The sequence below is a fragment of the Amblyomma maculatum genome, chromosome 11 (genome assembly GCF_055883805.1).
Source record: "Amblyomma maculatum isolate TAMU_Amacu chromosome 11, ASM5588380v1, whole genome shotgun sequence".
NCBI lineage: Eukaryota > Metazoa > Arthropoda > Arachnida > Ixodida > Ixodidae > Amblyomma > Amblyomma maculatum.
Window position 1 is genome coordinate 115,300,438 of NC_139354.1, and position 18,048 is coordinate 115,318,485.

At 46.5% G+C, this 18,048-nt stretch overlaps 1 non-coding gene across 1 annotated transcript; it reads left to right on the forward strand.

The window, feature by feature from the left end:
• Positions 1-3,864: 3,864 nt before the first annotated feature.
• TRNAA-AGC (transfer RNA alanine (anticodon AGC)) lies at positions 3,865-3,937 on the forward strand. Its single transcript has one exon. It is a non-coding gene; the product is annotated as a tRNA-Ala (tRNA).
• Positions 3,938-18,048: the final 14,111 nt, after the last annotated feature.

Sequence of the window (18,048 nt, forward strand, 5' to 3'; positions counted from 1 at the left end):
GATTAGTTGAGCCGTTGAAAATCATCAGACCCGACTTAAATGCACTAAAACTGAAGCCTAGGGCGTCCCCTTCGTCTCCGCAATACATAACTAGAGTTTTTAATTCTGGTAAAAGGCGCGGCAGTGCCCCTTGCGGGAGGCGAGCCGAGTTGCGTCAGCCGTTCCGCTGGCGCGCGCCTCCGTTCGCGCCACTAGATTAGTATTCTAGTTCACTATACAACAAGTATACCGGCAAAGAGCACTACAATCCATGGGAAATAACCTGTGTAATATTGCGGATTATAATGTTAAATTTTTAACCGTCTGACGCAATTACCCTCATCTCTATTTTTTATTTTTTTTTTCGATTTGTTCTACGCGTAGTGTATGAAGGATGTGCTTACTTAACGTCTGCACCACTCGTCGGCGTCTAGTTCTCTAACCTACTTTTTTTTATTAAGCAGTTGCATTATATTTTCGTAGAAAACATTGTTTTAGTTTACAATGGTAGGAAAACCAGCACTTTTGGATCAAACCAGTGGGGATGAGTAGATTGTATGAGTATTTTATCATTTCTTGAAACTTCTATAATCCTGGTGGTCCGCGCAGTCTAGAAGCCCAGAGTCTTGAGCCGCAGACGGACCCTGCGACTCAGTCCTCGTTGCTGGTCGGAGTTCCCGCTGAACAGAATGGACTCCACTGCTCCAGATTGGGATTTTGAAGTTTGTCAATAGTGGGATAGAATTGGCGTGCTCGCAGCATGTGAAAGGCAGTAGCTAATTCTCCGCAGTTTGGGCACTCTGTAGAGTGAGGGGCACCATTGTTAGAATTTAAGAGGTGTGACATAAGTGTCTGTCGGTAGACAGCGGAAGGTGTGTTCTTCCGCTTTGTTTAGAGTTTCGTGAGGTGTGGGGTATATCTGTTGAGCCTGTATGTAGGCTTGTACTTGTGCGGCAAAGGCGATTATGTGCTGTGTGGTATGCTCTCTTGCATCATCATCGAAGGGGGTCCAGGTATAAGAGAGCTTGGGCGTCCCGAAGGGCGGCAGCATTTCCTCCCATTGGTTCCTTATGTCTCGGGAGCCATATTATTGTGTTTCGAGTAGGGGAATATTTTTCCGAGTGTGAGACATGATTGACGAATTAGTCTGTCGTCACGACCGTCAAAAATCTCACAACGAATACGCAGCTGATTACCAGAATGTTCAGCCGCGTCTCTAACAAGCAGCACATTATAAAAGAAAAGCACCCAGTTCGCCAGGTGCAAGCTTTCATAGTGTTGGGAATAATTTACCTGACTGCTTACCTCAACCTCATTCAGTCAGAAATTGCAAAGCTAGGATTGCTAATAGGATAGCCAACACAATGGCTCTGGGCTTCTTGAAGTCAGCATCAGCATATGGTCTCATGTCGCTCGACATCCACAGTAAGCTCCAAGAAATATGGGAGGCGCGGAGACTGTCTCAGTTCAAGCACTTTGCCATCACTCCAATAGGCTAGACCGTTCTGAGAAGATAGTCTTTAGACGGTCGACCAAAAGACGGAACTTCATTTATCGATCCGTAAGGACATCTATGTCCATCGAGTAGCCAGAAATACGCATCCGACATATAACGCGGAGCGATGATACTCCAGGCCCGGAAGCCTGCATAAAAAAAGGGACAAACCCGGACACGCTCAACGTGGATGCAGTAGGTCCAATCCAAGGGCAGATGACCATACCCCATAAAGAATTACGAGTACAGATTAATCAATTGCACTACAGTGCGCAACTCACGCAGAGGAGCAACCATTGCGCTAACGACAGCTACCAAGCTAGCTGGTAGTAACAGTAGTATAAAACTTTTGGAAGTTCGGCTTCAACGAGTGACTACTTTCAACATGCACTTTTCGGGTGCCTATGGCCAATATTAGTTTTCTGCTACTGCTGTGATTGCCTCCTGAAAACCACTCTTTCAAAAGGGAAAGGTCCTAGCCCTTTGTTGCATGATAAAAGATGACGTGTGGAAATTGCGATTTTTTGGCGTTTTCTGTCTTTGTACAACCAGAAAACACCAAGAAAAAAATATTGCCCCTCTGAAAGTGTTCATTCCATAAGGCATAGAATGTCCACTACAGTGGACATCATGCACCCGAGCTTCGAGGGCGGAAATTAAGAGTAGTGTTTTTTTTTATTAAGCAGTCAATGTTTGCTGCTGCACACATGGACGCTTGAATGCAATAGACTAGATGCAGTGTTACTCAGCCTTATAATACAGAGGTAGTACGTTTGCCGCCAGCACACATGTACACCTTGCACCTTCCGCAAGGATACGTAGTCTTGCTCTTCCTGTCACTCATCTTACATAGACAACATCCACATCGTTGCAAAGAGTGCTTGATTTTACAGATGTCCCTAATTTCACTGCGGCAGAAGCTGCTTGTAGGTCCACAGAAAAATCAGCTTCATCACCTGTGGTAATTGGATCGTCTTTTATCAGATCTGTTTTCATCTACAGCTTGAAATAACAATATCGGATAGTGCACTCTGCTGTGTGGTAAAAGAGCCAAGCGTTAATAAGCACCACGTCTAAAAAAGAACGTCACAATTCGTCGACTTCGCTATCAGATAACAATTTTCTCTTTGCAGCCCGCGTAGTAGTGCATAACATCAAATAAAAAAACTCAGAAAACAAGCCTGTGATGCTATTGTGATAGAGGCCGAAGTATGCTTACATGTCCCCGTATTCCGAGTTTGCGTCATTATCTGCGTCGCTATCTCCCCGACTTCGAGTCATCTTATCGGTAGAAACGCCATATCAGGATGTTGACACTACTTCCGCTTCCGTAGTACCAACATCCGGTTCTGGAATTTCAACCCATCGGATAACACGAGGTCACTAAGATAACGATACGTTCGATAACGACGCAAACTCGGAATACGGGCCATGTTCTGAGTGGGCGGTTTATCCCGCCATGCATGGTGTCCACTGTAGTGGACATTTTACAAAAATTGTTATGACAAATTATGTCCGCTTTACTGAGCCACAGTATTTATAGCACTCGTCTCTTATTGCCTCTTGCATCGCTTTTATATAATTATATGCTTCAAATTACAAGCAAAGATGAGTTATAAGACATTTATTGGAGATTAGCATCACTTATCCGTTCGAGGAATATGCACATATAACTAAGTTATCAAAAATCGGCGGTATCGCGGCGCCATCTAGAGCAGTAGAAACACAGCTCTTTTAATCCACTGTTGGTACCAGTATGCACATGGGTATCTGTAATGGGCTGAACTTTCTCCAGAAATCGAAGGAATTTCTCCACTGTAGTGGACAGCATACAACTAAGTGCTAGCTACTACTCCCCTCCATATTTTCTTTTTATAGTGGTTGTGCATTTATCAACAATCTGAAACTTTTCAACTTTGGTACAGTTTCTTTTAATGGCTGCGGGCGCCGCCATATTCGTTAGCACCAGAATTTTGAGCAATTACAACTTCCGTATTTTTATACATGAGCCCAAGGAAACTTCCGCAAATGCTAATAGTAAAGACCTCTGCCTTAAACAACCACTGGTACCTGCAGGTTCATTTTTCTATATTTCCTTTCTTAGTTAATAATCTAACCCTGCTCTTTTCTGCCGGGCCTTTTCCCTACAGGACACGACTTTTAGTCTCATTGTCATCATTTCCAAACGAAAAAATAAACACTCATAGAATTACGTTTGATCGCTAGTGAAGGTTCCCCGCGCAACCAGTTTATCCGAGATTCTTCAGTTGGTGTCATTCGACCTAAATCTTATAGCCAATCTACTTCCCGCTATTGGCGGGGTCTGGTTACTATGCCGAGAGTGTCTGGGGGTGTAGTTCACAGGCTTTGGTTAATAAAGAAAAAAAAAAGGGGGTGTAGTTCACATGGTAGAGCGCTCGCTTAGCATGCGAGAGGTACTGGGATCGATACCCAGCACCTCCACAGACATTTTTGTTTTTCATCGTCGGCTTCATGTATTTTGTTTGATACGGTGTTTCATATACGAAGTGTCCATACATACCACTACCCGACCCAATCTACTTCCTGCTATTGACGTGGTCTCGTTACCATGCTGAGTGTGTCTGGGGGTGTAGCTCAGATGGTAGAGCGCTCGCTTAGCATGCGAGAGGTACTAGGACCGATACCCAGCACCTCCACAAATCTTTTTTCATCTCCGAACATATGTCTTGCAAAAAGGTGTTCCTGTCATTCCAAGACTTACGAATTCACTGTATACCGGTGTGTTCTACTTTCATTAAGAAGAGAAAAAGCGCTGTGTATTTTACTTCATAATGGGATTTATTTATAAAGTGTCAGTATAAACAGCCATCCGACGCAGCACAAAGCGTTCTTTCTCCGCCGTCCAATCCTTCTTTGTACTAATCAAGTGGCTTGTGAAGTTGCTTGATCATGACCAACAATCCAGCTCTATGCTTTAGTTCGTAGAGCAAATGATTTCTTTTGGCGCTGAATTGTTAATTCTAGGCCGACTCTTAATGCAAGCATGCTATCAGTGGTTGTACAGGAAAGGAATAGAAATGACAACTGCAGCGGCCATTCTCCCCAATAAAGCAAAATGACCTTACGGCATCTGTAAACAAAATACAAGACTTGATACCAGCACATAACACAGCTGATAAGTACCGTTAATACCATGCGCCATCGAACTCGCTGTATATTAAGAAATGTTTAGCTGAGTCAGCAAAGACATGTTCAGGATCTTGACTCTCATTTTGGAAAACACAAAAATTGCTTCCCAAACTTTTATTTTATCTTTGCCATTACTTTTACCATTACCATGTGTGTACTATCATAATTGCGGCTACTTTTGCAGAACGAGCCACATAAAGAACTATGATAGGCTTCACAACATTCGCCACGACTGCAGGAGCAGAGTAGGGGGACCCAGCAATAGAAATATGCACAAAATGTGATACAACGAAAATCGGCATGGAAGCTTTTAAAACAAATTCAGTCTTGAAGCAACTTAACTAGCCATTTCTCGAGCTCGCTTGGGATCTCCTCTGAAATAAAGGATTCTTCCCATCTTTGTATAAACTCTCTAACAGATTGGAGTCAGTGCTTACACTTTGTGTGATGAAGCGTGAGAGCTTATCAACACAAACAATACTTCGACAAATCTGATAAACGTTGGGGTTAACAGAAAATATATATTTTAAAATTTGGAAGAGACCGGAAAATGGTGATTACCTCTTACGCCTAGCAAGGCGTTAGACTCCACCGTTTGCGCTTGCACAACGGTCACCTTTTGGCGGTGGCGGTTTGTCGGCAATTTTTTTGTTGCTACATTTAGCCGAGACTTCTAAGAATTTCGCTGTCCTTGAATTGCTTTTACAAGCGGCTCCTCGTTGTGAGCAACAGCCGTCTTGTCTCCGTCTCTCCCGCTCTGTGCATGCGTGAGTTACATCCGGCAGGACGCCGGCAATCTCTGGTGTTGTTGATTCCCATTGCGTCGACGCTGTCCATTGATAACGACGGCTCGTCCAACGAATGGTTCCGGTTTCTCATCGACGACTTCTCTTGAGCTTGTCGACATTTCCAACTGGCGCCTCTACTGTGCACTTCGGACTTCCAGCCACCTCGTCATCGCTCTGCGCCTCCGGAACCGTTGGCAGCTGCCTCAGCCTCTTCCATCCCCATCTGCAGATATGAAGACTCCTACCTTGGCCTGTACTCCATGCCGCTGCGTAGCTACGCACGCCGCCGGCGTCACCGTGCCCGAACCATCTGCATCGCGAACACTGCTGAACCTTATTTTCCTGCGGACGTGGCCCGCGCAGCGGCAGTGAAATATTGCTACCTGTTCACCCAAGCACCACAATGAGGCTAACTCTCCCGAGACGCGCATTGATGAAGGCGGTCGTCTACTTCCATACCTGTAGTCAGCTTTAATTGCCTGGCTATTTCCGTCGACCTTTTCTTGTGAACAACCTGGACTCGCCAGCGCTCTCGAATTACCTCGACGCCTTTACCTGAAGCTGCGAAGGCCATATTGATATATTCGTCTGCCACGCTATGCGGCATCAAATGCAGCCTTATTATAACTTGCTGGTCATCTGGATCAGCAATGGTCCATCGACGACTTCTACTTGCAGTTTCTTGAAAGCGAGAAGGCTTCTGCTCTACTGGGGATCAAGGGCCAAGACGCGGTTGATGTGTATGCCTCCAATGCCATCACGTCAGGGAAAGTACCAGTCTCGGCCTGTTGTCTCGAAAATATTCGACCCCAAACAGTCGCACTCGCACGTTACCATGAAGAAAAACCGCGTTGCAAACGCGGCCGGTTACAGCCATGGCTAAATATTCTCGCATTTATCTTTCATCACCATCTTTCATCATCTTTCATATCTAGCCTGTTTCCGCGGCCGGTTCTTTGGAGCCCATAATTATCGGTCCGTTCACACCGGTGGCCGGAAGATGAAAAATCATCTTATCTACACATGCTTTTTATTTATTTGAAACCTGCTTTATCATCAAAGCAGTACGACCACCGAAGAACACGGGGACCTGCCACTGCCACTGTTCACGAGTAATACCAAGTCATTTTGCCTCGTTTTCCAGGTAACGAGTTTTCCGGGTAAGAGAGAGAGAGAGAGAGAACAACTTTTATTTAAAATGCCTGCAGAATCGGTTAGGCTCCCTCCAAGCAGAGAGGACAAGCTTTTACCGCGACGCGGCCACTACGTCAGTCTCGTGCGTTATGCTCCTTGAGGTCTTGTTACGTCCCTCGCTACTTCCGCGGGTTCGAGAGGGCCGCCGCCCACTTCTTGGGGGTGCTGCCCCCCCCCCTCTCCTCGGTTTCGCTCGGCCGCTGCCTCTCTAGAGCTGCCGAGACCTGCTGGACGGCCTTGAGTTGTGTCTCTTGATCACAGCTCCTCGTTGCAGCCTCTAGCTGCGGCGGGATCGTCGTCTTCTCGCTGGCTTCGCGCGGATTTACGCTACAGTCCCAAAGGATGTGAGCCGCGGTGGCTCTCTCCTTCGCGCACAGTCTACACATGTCGCTCGCGTGCACACTCGGACACATGTGCTTAGCTAGCACCGGGGTGAACAGGGACCCCGTCTGTAACTGTCTGTATAACACTAGAATAACTAGAATAACTAGGGTAACTAGAATATAAAGGCATAACAACGGGCGGGCAGCATTGCACAATCTTGGAAGCACCCAAGGACGCCTGACGAGACTTGTAATCGCATCTTTATATCTAAAACATATCCGTGTCGTCGCTTCGCTTTTTGATGTAAGCGTCTCGCTTATACAGTCCATTTCTGATCAGAGTGACCTAGCCACTGCACGATCATACACTGCCCCCCGTTCCTCACTCAATCCCCTCCCCACTTCTATGTAACTTACGAAGACGGAAAGAAAGAGCACTTACCAAGGGTTGCAGATAGCCTGAATTCACAAGCCGGACCAACGTTTCCGCACTTGTCTTCGTCTGAGCCAGACGACAAGTCCAGTTGTCTTAACCTTGGGTCGGCTTGCGAACTGAGCTTCCATCTAAACCCTCGTTCAGCGCTCTTTCATACTGTGTAGCCATCTTCTATCTCTTGTTCTACCCTGCATCCTTGCAAGCATAAAGACCTTTTCCGTGTACTGGTGTATTCAAAGACATAATTTAATTCTGAACACTTCGTGCTAAAATAATATTAGTTGCTGAAAATTCGTATCAGAAATAATCACCGACAGTAGTTCCAGCTTAGCAAAACGTTCCTGGCAAAAAAAATTAAGAGAGGGAGTTTTCTGGGTCTGGTGCAATCCCGAGGGCCTATAGGCTCTGTGACCTTGTCGCCACGCAGCATTCTATGCGCCCCTGGCATCCTCATATACTGAGTGTTTTTCCAGTGCTTGTATTTCGAAAGATAGGCTGGCAAAAACTTTTGTAATGCATCTTTTAAATACTCTACAGCTCTGCTAATGAACGCATCTAATAATGCCTTATCGTAAAACATAAACACTTTACGTTTATATTTTACAATGCTTACAAGTAACAATAAGCTTTTATTCCTGAGGCGCGTGCGGCATCTTACCAAAGCGGTCGTATATATTCTGCATTCCGGAGTGTTCTCGGAAACCCTATTCCTAGACTGCCGCTCTTATATCTTCTAGCCAGTATACCTTTACTCTATTACATGGTTTCCTAAACCTACCCTAGCACACTTATCGAAGTCTCATCATGTATGAGACCGAATAAAGTCATTTTTAGACGCGTTACCAGGACTGACGAGGCATATGCAGCATTCTACAACGAAGCTGTGTTCACATTACGTTTACATTGATTCAAGACTGTCGGAGATTGATTCCATTAGCCTCTACTTACAAGCAATGTGGACCTCTCAAGAGAAAGAAGAGCACACGGAGGGATCCACTTTTTAGATCAGCCTCATTCTTCAAGCGTTGAATGTCGTTCGTATGTGAAGAGCCTGTTCTAGCGCAAAGTTCGAAACAAGCTCTTACCGAATGATAGAAAATCCTTGCATATTAAAATTGTACACAAGGCCGGCCATGAGCAGCAGACTAACTTTCCCATCCCGGAAAGAAGCTACTTCCCAGAAATAATCGGACTTCCGACTGGACGATGACGCTATACTGGAGTTGAACTAGTTTTCAGTGGCACCCAAAAGAAGCGCACAGCATTCCTTAACGTAGGCATTCAAAGCACATTGCCAGTGACCACTCGGCGGGAAGCGAGCGTCCCGTCGATAGCTCAGTTGGTAGACCGGTGGACTGTAGAGGTTCTCTGACTGCAGACACCCATAGGTCGCTGGTTGAGAATCCGGTTCGACGGAGGATATTCTTTTGTCGAGTGAGCTGGCATATCTTTTGAGGTTTGTTATCCTGACATTGCAGGTGCAAAACGGAAAACATATTAGGTCTTTTTAAAAAGTGCTCACGAAGACGTTGCGTAAGCTTTACAACCATTCTTTTGCGCCACGAAAATGCTATCCCGGTGCGCCATTTTCTCAAACATTTCCGAACAAACCTACTTGCTCAAAAAATAATAAATGTGTCAACCTTTTCCTCAGTACGCTGCTTCAGCAGCACCCGAGGTGGAAATTTAGAGAGATGTTCGTAGCAAAAAAAAGGAAAAAAAAAACACATTTTTTTCATGTTGCGTTGCCGCAAATCCATAGATATGGATGTTGTGTATTTTCTGTCGCTGATGCAGTGAGCTTAGCTTTACCCAGGTTAAGGCGGACGACTATTGCCAGAAGCAGGTTCATTTCTGATGTTTAACTCAAAAGCTACTCGTTCACCAGTTGCAGTGACAGCGACGAAAGCTAAGCGAAAACATTTACCTTTATTCAAACATAAACATGAGGTATAGGGTAATTGAGGTGTTGGAATAATTTCCTCGACCTCGAAGTCAATGCAGACAGTTAGGAAGCCTTTGTGTTTGGGGACATGTGGGAGAATTTTAACCAAAAATGAAAATATGCTACACAGTCTTGACCCCTTGTCATATTTTACAAAAACATCTCGCAAGATCTATTATGAAGACCGAATGTACTGTACAGTTTCGCACTGGCCAAATAAATACTGAGTATTTTAAACATTTCAAATCTACCCTCGTTCATCTCAGTGTCCCGCTCCTCACTTAAGCCGAGAATATGTCGCATTTATTGGATTTGGGTTCATTTGTCTTTGCTCTTTTCGCTGGTCAGTTTAAGGCAATTTAGCTCAAAAGTTTTAAACACGATCTAAACATATCCTGTAGCTAAATCTATATTCTAGTGCAAGAAAAAAGAAACAGCAATTTTTTCACTCATTAAGTAAGCTTTTTGTATAGGAGATGAATCTTGGAGTTGTATTTAAAGGATTTCCCAGGCTCCGTACAGCTGCGTTTGTATTTTGTAAAACGTATAATCAGTGAACACACAGTGCACAACTCTAAAAAGTTTCGTTTTGGGACAAACGTTGACTGCTTACTCGAAAAGTGTCGCTCGACGAATGACGGTACGTAAGAACTTTGTACGAGTACACCTGCATCCACTCAGGGGAACGCTTCTCAGCCGAGCAAAACTGTCCAACCATGGCACTGGCTCACATGTGAAATATGAATGGAGGAACTCTCTACGGCTGCTCTTGATGTCACCTCCACATACGGCCAACGACAGCGTTGTTCGGGTGGAGCTTAAGCTGTTCATGCTTTATATGATAAACCTGGAACGGAGGATACAAGACAGAAACCTAGGTTTTAGCCTGTCATAAAGATTAGGTGGAAAGGCGGTAGAGCAGCGGCTTCCCGGTTTGATGTATGTAGTGTCGTGACGCTGGGACTAAGTCGACACGGCCTTCACTTGGTAGCGTGCAGAGACTCCTGGCCCATGAAGGATTGAATCTTCGAAGTTGGTAAAAATATATACAAGCAGGTTTAATGGCACTTTGAGAAAACTTATTTACATGAAAAAAAAGGGTATATCAGCAAAATGGCAAGCGTTAAGAATTCATAGCGAGAAGCGTCTGGATGAGCTTTTTTTGGGCTCAGAGCCCCATCTTGTACTCTGCAACGTCCTTAAAACCCCCTATGTCCAGCCCCTCTCTGAAGATGCTGACCAACCAGTTCCAGGGCACGCCCCTCAGATATCGGCATCCTATCGAACACATCACTGCACTGATGGTCTGATGCACTGACTGGTCCGGTATTGTTTCATTGGGCGTGGTCACTTGTTGGCGGGTAGAGCTTGGGAACGGCGAGGAGCTACATTTCTATTCTTCTGCAAAGATCCGATATAATAGTTGCGGCAAGTGGATTTCCTTCTCAGAAACCCAAGTGTACGTGCGCGCCAGGAATACTGCTCCCAGCATTGTCACTTTCCGGCGATTGCAAATATTTCCTGCATTCCCGGGAAAACCTCTAACGGCCGTATTCGTCATGCTCCTTTCTTCTGTAAGTCAGCGGACGTGTCATTCCGATCGTCTCCTTTGGACAATATCCATTCTTCACTTGACAATAGCGCTTCTCGACGGGAAGTGTGAACAGTTGAACAAAAGCACTCCCGGCTATTTCCCACAGGGCGACATTTCTTTGTATTTTTCTTGAAGTTCCCTTGACAGGGCCAATTTGGCAGTTGCAGGGTCTCGACAAAGCAAAGCAGGCTCACACAAAAAGATTCATGGAAACAGGCTCACTTAGAGCCCTTGCACCAACAGCACATATCAATACCATGCCCCCAGGCGAACAATAGGGCGCGCAAGCGCGGACCAGGCACGGTCACAACAGCCTCCTCCCCCGCCAGAAGAGTCACGGAGAGCAGCAGTCGCAGCTGCTACATGAAGAGACGACTTATTGGCCTGCACATGAATGCTTGAAGCTGGCTGTCGCTTGTCGAGTTGTCTTGATTGCCGTAGGCCAAATTGCTTGAGCTGTCTCTGACTCAACCACATGTCTAAGCAAGCACTAGGCTCCCGTCTGAAGAGACCAGGTCAAAAGAAAACTGCTATTGTTGTCCGAGCAAAAGCCACACTCAAGACGCTCAGGACCGACGTATGCCTAGAAAACCAAACGTGCTGCTTTACATAGTCACATATATACAAGCGCACGAAAAAAAATGAACCTCAGTATCAATTTGGATACATGGTGAGGAGCACCTGGGACCGCTTAGAAACAGCTACTAAGCGCGTCCGCATTCCCATTTAACTCCCCCTTTTTGTATCTTATTTCAAAATTGTACTGCTGTAAAATCAAGCTCCACCTAAGAAGGCGACTGTTCTTCGATATTGCAATTTGCAGCCACGCCAGGGGACAATGGTCCGTCTCTATGGTGAATTTGGCCCCTCCAAGATAGCACTGCAATTTTTGAATGGCCCATACAATGCAAGCGCACTCTTTCTCTGGCGCGCAATAAGCCCTCTCTCTAGAACTCAGTTTTCTGCTCAGGTAGAGCACGGGGTGCTCATTACCGTCGTCATCTCTCTGGCAGAGAACAGCACCTAGCCCTCGATCACTTGCATCACACTGGACCGTGAATTCTCGGTCATAGTCTGGAGCTCGCAATACCGGAGGCTAATCAGCACAGCCTTCAGGTTTACGAAGGAGGCTTCCTTTTGTTCGTCCCAGACTACATTTGTCGGTTCTGTCTTGCAAAGAGCGTCGGTCAGAGGGCTAGCCAAAGCTAAATAGTTAGGGATGTAGTGATTGTAGCATCCCGTCAGCTCCAGGAATGCCGTCTTCGTGCTCGGCCGCGGGCAGTCTGCTACCGCAGAAATCTTAATCTCGCTGGGTTTCCTGAAACCTTGACCTACATTGTGACCCAAGTAGTCCACGGTCGCCCTTTCCAGGCAACATTTCTCGGCCTTTACGGTTAGCCCAGCTTGACGCAAAAGGCTCAGTACAGCTCTTAGATGTACCATATGGTCCGCCCATGAGTCGGAATAAACCGCAATGTCATCTAAATAAGGCACCGCGAATGCTTCACACCCCTTTAAAACCCTATCCATGAGTCGGGAAAATCAAAATGGAGCATTTCTGAGCCCGAAACTCATCATTGTTGGCTGGTAGCTGCCCGTCGGAGTGACGAAAGCCGCGTATCTGCTGGCGCTTTCAGTGAGCGGTACTTGCCAGTATCCTCGAGTAAGGTCCAGCGTAGTCACATATGCCGCTCTACTGACCTGTTCTACTCTTTCCTCGATATTCGGAATAGGATACACTTGATCCCTGGTGAGAGAATTTAGCTTTCGGTAGTCTACCACAGGCCTAGGGTCTTTACCTGGAGCTTCTACTAAGATCATAGGCGAAGCATAATCGCTTTCCGAGTGTTTTATTGCTCCCAATTCCAGCATGCGAGTTACTTCCCTATCCAGAATTTCTCTTTGCCTTGGAGAAAAGCGGTAGCACTTTGATCGCACTGGCACGTCTGAAGTCAGCTCAATATCGTGCTCAGTCAAATCAGTCCTGCCTGGCCTGTCCACGAAGCAGGCCTCAAACTCTGTTATTATCTCGCCCAGATCGGACAGCTGGGATTTCTTTAGTCCTCCTCTCTGCTCCGTCCTTTTGAGAAGCTCCTGAGCGTTGCTTCCTTTTCCGCTGAGGCAAATCAAGTTGTCCCCCATCTCCTTGGGAAGGTTTAACGTTAGATTTACCACGGCTTCCCTCTGCACATAAGGCTTCATAAGATTGCAATGATACATGCGCACTTCTTTACGCCTACCGGGAATTTTCACTGCATAGTTAGTGTTAGAAATATTTGCAACGACTTCAGCAGGTCCTTCCCACTGTACTTCGAGCTTATTCTGCCTTGAACCTCTCAGCAACATCACCTGGTCCCCGATACGAAACGTCCTTTGACGGGCTGACTTATCATAGTACACTTTGGAACGAGCCTGGGCTGACTTAATGCTGGCCTCAACGAGTTCTTTAGTGTTATATAAGCGATTCAAGAGGTTCAGAATGAATTCTACTACTGTTGGGTCATCTCCGCGTCCCTCCCAGGCTTCGCGCACCATTCGCAAAGGTGAGCGCAGTGACCTTCCGTGCACCAACTCGGCTGGGCTAAATCCAGTGGATTCGTGCGGCACTGACCGCAAAGCGACAAGTGCCGCAGGCAGGCAGGTATCTCATTTGCGCTTGTTTTCATAGCACAGTCCACTCAGGACGCGTTTGAGGACAGAATGCCATCTTTCTACGCTGTTGCTCTGCGGATGGTGGATCGAGCTGTGCATCGCTCGAGAAATGAGGTGGTGAGGACACTTGTGAAAACGCTACCCTGATCACTTTAGTCCTCGGAAGGGAATCCAACTCGTGCAAACACTGACAGCAGCGAATCCACTACACTCTCGGACGTCACCTCGCGCAGCGGAACAGCCTCTGGAAACTTTGTGGCTGGGCATAACATAGTGAGGATATAACGGTACCCTGACTCTGCCACAGGAAGTGGCCTAACTACATCTATTACTAATCGGTGAAACGGCTCGGTAATGATTGGTACTAACGCAATCGGAGCTTTCCACTTATCTTGCGCCTTTCCAACCCGCTGGCACGTGTCGCATGACCGTACAAAATTTTCCGTGTCCTTAAAACATCCAGGCCAATAGCATTCTTGCAACAGCCTCTGCTTTGTTTTCTCTATTCCAAGGTGACATGGCCACGAGCTGCCATGGGAAAGTCGCAGTAAGTCTTCGCGGTACATTTGGGGAACGACTAATTGGTCCCGCTCTACTCCGCGCTTATCCTTGAATAAGCGATACAGCACTCCCTTTCTCATCTCGAAAGAAATATTCTTTGCTGTCTTAGTGGCGCGGTGGCGCTCCCTTATATCCTGTACCTTGGGATCATTGGCTTGCTCCATAGCTAAGTCCTCTCGGGTTCCACTTAGAAGTCTCGTGAAATTACTAGACACTGGCGGCAAGAGGTTACTTTCAAGAACGTCCTCATTCCGCGTCTCATCAAGCTCACTTTCAAGTTGACTTATCTGAGATGCCTCGCTCTCAAAGTTTTCTGACCCGCTATCTTCCGCATCGACCACTGTTTTAACTGCCATTTCCTCCGCTGTGGAATTTTCTGGAATGAGCAGTGTAGCTAGTTCTCGCGCCTTTGAACGTGTTAAGGCTTGCACAACTCTGTCTCCGAAAAGGATGCCCCTCTTTCGCAGCAGCATGTCCGATTTGTTGGAAAACAAATACGGATAGCACTTAGGAAGCTTTCCTGAAACGGCAGCCTCGGTTGTTAACTCGCCGAAAGGGCCCTCGATGACCACGTTCGCGAACGGCAAGCACACACTCTGTTCCTCCACTACCTGGCGGATCCATGCACACTGTCCTGTATAGTCGGAAGGCGACACATACGCCGGATGGACAACATCCATCGTTGCGGCCGAATCGCGCAGTACCTTCCAAGGCTTCGCGTTGACTACTAGGTCATGCATGTAAGGTTCCAAATACTTAATGTTTTCATCGCAGTCACTGACATACGAGAAAGCAATCTTTTCTTTTCGGCAGTTGACGGCAATGTGACCCTGCTCATTACACCTAAAGCATGTGAGCGGCTTCCTAGCCTCAAGCTTGTTCTTTGTGTTCTGCGCGTTGGTCACTTCCCCACTTTTCTCACTGCCGTCCTTTCTAGGGAGTTTGCCTGAAGAAGCCTTCCTTTCTTCGTTTGCAACTCTAGCAAAGTGCCTTTCCTGAGAGTTATTTACACTCAACTTGGGATTGCGGGGCCTATCCACTGCTGTGTTGCTGAATTGTCGGCGCGAAGCGTACTCCTCAATGAGTTCTGCAGCTTCAGTTGCCGACTTAATGTCGCCTCGGTCCTGTAACCAATTTCTTTCTTTTTCTGGGAGGCAGTTATGAAACTGCTCCAAAAGAATTCGCTCGACTACAGCGTTCCTATCACTGTAGGAATCAGTGCTCTTTAGCCACTCGCCCAAATTGACTCCTAAATTGTACAGGTATTCAGGGTAACTCTCGTCCCTGGACTTAGTAGCGTTCCGAAAACGTTGTCTGAACGCCTCAGCGCTAAGCCTATACTTTCTCTGAAGGCAAGCCTTGACCTTCTCGTAGTTGTCAGCGTCCTCCTTGCTTAGCCGCGCGACAACCTCCGCTGCCTCGCAGGGCAGAACCGTCAATAATCTCTGAGACCAAGTGTCTCGCTGGAAGAACAGTTTTTCGCAGGTTCGCTCAAAGTTAGCCAGATACAGACCGATATCCCCTGATATCACATATGGCTGCATGTACTTTGACATCTTCAAATCTGCCTCCTTGTTGAGAAGAGGTACCGCTAGCTGGGGACAATTGGCCGACCTCTTGCTCAACTCTACTTCTAATATACGGAGCACAATTTCTTGCTCCAGCCTTTTTGCTTCTCTCTCAATTTCACGCTCACGCCTCTTTTCCTCTTTTTCCCGTTCTTTCTGCTGCCTGAGCTGCTCCTCCTTTTTTTTTTGTCCGATGAGGTTCCATGCTTCACTGAGCTCCTCATCATCGGTTCCCAAATTAGTGATTGCCTTTAAAATCAAGGGTTTAGTGCCAAACCACTTGTATCAATTCCCAATTCCTCACACAGTAGCAACAATTCCGGTTTCTGCAGCTTTTGTAGGTCCATGATAGCTCCGAGTGTCGGCTATTTCCAAAACAACTGTGCAAACTACCAAACCTAAAGGCTTTTCATCACTCTTTACCAGTTCCAAAATCTAACCCTGTTCTAGAACCTGGTCCGCATCAGAAGAAAAGCCAAGCACTCACCCACACATGCGATCGATGTTCCGAGCTGCTCTTTTGTTGGCCGATTGTTGCTCCAGCTTGTTGGCCGATTGTTGCTCCTGCTTGTTGCTTGAGATGCCACCTCCGATCACCAGATGTTGTGGCTTGTGGCTTCAGATGCCACCTCCGATCACCAGATGTTGTGGCTTGTAGATTCTGATCCACCTTCAATCACCAGATGTTGTGGCTTGTAGATTCAAATCCCACCGCTGCCACCAGTTGTCGTGAGGCTGGGACTAAGTCGACCCGGCCTTCACTTGGTAGCGTGCAGAGACTCCGGGTTCATGAAGGATTGAATCTTCGGTGTTGGTAAAATATATACAAGCAGGTTTATTGGCACTTTGAGAAAACCTATTTACATGAAAAAAAGGGTATATCAGCAAAAAGGTAAGCGTTAAGAGTTCATAGCGAGAAGCGTCTGGATGAGCCATTTACCCAGGGCTCAGAGCCCCATTTCGTGCTCTGCAACGTCCTTAAAACCCCCTATGTCCAGCCCCTATCTGAAGATGCTGACCAACCAGTTCCAGGGCACGCCCCTCAGATATCGGCATCCAATCGAACACATCACTGCACTGATGGTCTGATGCACTGACTGGTCCGGTATTTTTTCGTCGGGCGTGGTCACTTGTTGGCGGGTAGAGCTTGGGAACGGCGAGGAGGTACATTTCTATTCTTCTGCAAAGATCTGATATGGTAGTTCCGGCAAGTGGATTTCCTTCTCAGAAACCCAAGTGTACGTGCGCGCCAGGAATACTGCTCCGAGCATTGTCCCTTTCCGGCAATTGCAAATATTTTCTGCATTCCCGGGAAATCCTCTAATGGCCGTATTCGTCATGCTCCTTTCTTCTGTAAGTCAGCGGACGTATCATTCCGGTCATCTCCTTTGGACAATATCCATTTCTCACTTGACAATAGCGCTTCTCGACAGGAAGGGTGAACAGTTGAACAAAAGTACTTCCGGCTATTTCCCACAGGGAGACATTTCTTTGTATTTTTCTTGAAGTTCCCTTGACAGGGCCAATTTGGCAGTTGCAGGGTTTCGACAAAGCAAAGCAGGCTCACAAAAAAAGATTCATGGAAACAGGCTCACTTAGAGCCCTTGCACCAACAGCACATATCAATACCATGCCCACAGGCGAACAATTGGGCGCGCAAGCGCGGACCAGGCACGGTCACAACAGCAGACGATATTGCGTTCCTAGCAGAGAGACAGGAAGAATTGCAAACTCTAGTTAAGTTTTGGGGATACGAAGGGGACGCTCTAGGCTTCAGTTGTAGCGCAATTAAGTCGGGTCTGATGATTTTCAACTGCTCAACTGAATAAGGTCTTAAAATACAAGGCCATGAAATACCCACAGTAGCAGAATATAAACATCTCGAGGTATGGGTAAACAAAGGATTGACATACATTGAAAAGCATGAGCAATCACTTAAGGCGAAAGGGCGAGGAAATGCCGGGATAATGAAGCATAGGGCATTTCGGTGATACACCAGGTGTGAGGTTTTAGGGGTATTAAAAAAGGAATTATGGTGCCCGGGCCTATTTTCGGAAATGCGGTTTTGTGGATAAAATCAGAGGTACAGTCGACATTAGAAATAAATCAGAGAGCCGTCGGACGATTAGTACTAAGTGCCCACGGCAAAACCACAAATCAGGCGGTACAGGGAGATATGGGCTGGGCATCATTTGAAGTACGGGAAGCTGAGAGTAAAATATTATATGAGGAACGCCTGAAGGAATTGCACAGTAACTGATGTGAGCTAAAGTATTTATATACCTAGACCTAAAAAGCGTTGACTCACAATGGAGGAAAAGAACTAGGAAACTAACCAGTAA